Consider the following 2,833-nt stretch of genomic DNA (forward strand, 5'->3'; position numbering starts at 1 on the left):
CTGTAGTTTCATGAGTCTATATTTTTGTCCCATCCTCGTATTTGAGAGAGGCTTTTGGACTCTTAAGGCTTCCCCTGGTGGCTCAGATGGCAAAGAATCTGCCTGTAATGCAGGAGACCCGGGTTCAACCCCTGGATCGGGAAGATCCCTTGGAGAAAGGAATGGTTACCCACTCCAGTATTCTTGCCTGGAGAATCCCATGGACGAAGGAACCTGGTGAGCTACAGTCCATGGGGTTGCAAAGAGTCAGACACAACTGAGCGACTATCACTTTCACTATCACTCTCTAGCCTCAGCCATGGAAAGCTGGAAGTTTCTGTTTAGCAATCTATTTTTCTAGCCAGAACTTTGGTACTTCATGTAAAATTGTTATCCTTAAAATATTATAATTTAACTAGCCCTGGCTAGTGTAAGCATGTGATTATTCCCCTTAAGTACCTTAAAATCCCCTCCTAAGGTCTCAAGAAGCACTCTCACCACCCTGGCTTTCTGATCTGGTTGCTACCAGTTGGAAACAATATAAGTGAACATCTCTCCTCTCTCCTTTGTCAGTTCTCTCCTCTCTTCTTTCTGTCTGTTTGTTGATAACTCAGAACTCGACTGACATTATTGTTGCAGTTCTAACTAGTCCTTTCAAATCTGTAATAATGCTTTAGGAGAGAATTTATTTCTAAGTGTGTACAATTAAATTAAGATTTCTATAGCAGGCATTGTGAAAGAAATTGGGTCATGTGGTTTTACACAAAGTTTTGAACATTTAAAGTATAGTGCATGAGAAACTTAAAAGCAGGGTCACAATATTTGTGTTGTCATTTAACCCAATTCAGGAAAAGAATAAATGTTTTGACTGAAACTTTTGTTTTGAATTCATGTAGTTCTAGAAAGGTCATTTGGTGTAGACTTTTCTGCCTTAGAAAAGTCTGTGTCTGTTCCTTTTGCCTTTACGTTTCTTTTGTCCTTTATTTTTAAGGGAGGTGGTATCATATGAAAGGTTCCACTTATCTCTTTCAAAGGAAATTTAAAGGTTATCTATGACATCCCAAAACCAGTGCACAATGAGGCCTTGTATATTAAGCTTGAGCTCAAATAGGAAAGATCTATACCTTTATTTAGCAGGGGAAAAAAACTAGCAAATTGCATTTGCTCTGAGGTGTATTCTGAGAACAAGTAGTCATTGTTGTGAGCAGTACAATGTAGCTTGCTCTTTCCTGTTAAACTTGAGCCTTGGCTAGGAATTACCAATGGATTTATATGTTATATATTTAAGTAAATTAAATCCTTAACCTCTTTGGACACGTATTCGTTACAGAATCAAATTTTCCTTAGGCCAAGGATTAGAAAGCAGACTCTGATTCAAGTAACACTACTTAGTTAATACAACCCTTAAATCTTCCTTTCTAGGAAACATACGTGTCATACTTTAGAAAGTCTAGGCACAAAGTTCAACTTTTTAAGCTTTCTTAAATTCCAGAGTCCAACAGTATAAGTATTATGAAATGTCATGCCAAAATCAAAACATTAGCAATATAAAACTTATTCTAGACAGTCACTGAAAGACTGAAGTCTGCTTGAAATATTCTTTTTTCATGTATTGACTTTTATTTTTTACAGGAAATTCATCATGTTTAAATTGATTTAGCAGTAAATTCAAAATCATGAGTATAGCACTTTCTTTGCCCATTTTCATATTTGTTTTCTTCTCAGAATAATTTTAAAGATTCAGTCAGTTCAGTTGCTCAGTTGAGTCCAACTCTTTGTGACCCATGGACTACAGCATGCCAGGCTTCCCTCTCCATTACCAACTCTCAGAGCTTGCTCAGACTCATGATCATCGAGTTCGTGATGCCATCCCCCCAGTCTCACCCTCTGTCATCCCCTTCTCCTCCTGCCTTAAATCTTTCCCAGCACTGGGATCTTTTCAAATAAGTCAGCTCTTTGCATCAGGTGGCCAAAGTATTGGAGCTTCAACTTCAACATCAGTCCTTCCAGTGAATATTCAGGATTGATTTCCTTTAGGATTGACTGGTTTGATCTCTTTGCTGTCCAAAGGCCTCTCAAGAGTTTTCTCCAACACCACAGTTCAAAAGCACCAATTCTTGGCACTCCACTTTCTTTATGGTCCAACTCTCACATCTATGCATGACTACTGGAAAAATGGTAACTGGCTAGATGGACCTTTGTCGCCAAAGTGATGTCTCTGCTTTTGAATATGCTGTCTAGGTTTGTCAGAGCTTTTCTCCCAAGGAGCAAGTATCTTAATTTCATGGCTACAGTCACCATCTGCAGTGATTTTGGAGCCCAAGAAAATAGTCTGTCACTGATTCCATTGTTTCCCCATCTATTTGCCATCAATCTTTTGAAGATTGATAGCACCCTGAAAAAATTGTTTTTCTGCAAACATGCAGGGTTCTGTATGTAAGTGTGAGGTAGTTTTCTATTTATTATTCCATACACTGTAGAAGTTAAAGTCCTAAATTCTCAGTGTAATTTGTTTTTGCAACTTATACATAAAGCTTGAATTTAGGGTGTCAGGGAAAAAAAAGGTGTCCTCTACCCTTTCTAGGTTCTTCTAGCTGGTCTAAGAATTAACTGACATGAGACATTAATAAGAAAAAATCAGATTCAATTGTATACAAACAGGGTCCCACAGGAAAAGGAAACCCAAGGACTATTTAGGAAATTGAGGCTTACCTACCATCTGAGAGAAACAAAAGAGTGTGAGGGTTGTGACTTCAAAAGGGAGGAAAGCAGTTCGCATCGAGGTGGAGAAACACATGTTTGGTAAAGAAGTGTTGCTTTGCCAGCAGAGACAGTGACGCAGAGTACTCTGGTC

This window comes from Ovis aries, chromosome 8 (assembly GCF_016772045.2).
Source record: "Ovis aries strain OAR_USU_Benz2616 breed Rambouillet chromosome 8, ARS-UI_Ramb_v3.0, whole genome shotgun sequence".
NCBI classification, from domain to species: domain Eukaryota; kingdom Metazoa; phylum Chordata; class Mammalia; order Artiodactyla; family Bovidae; genus Ovis; species Ovis aries.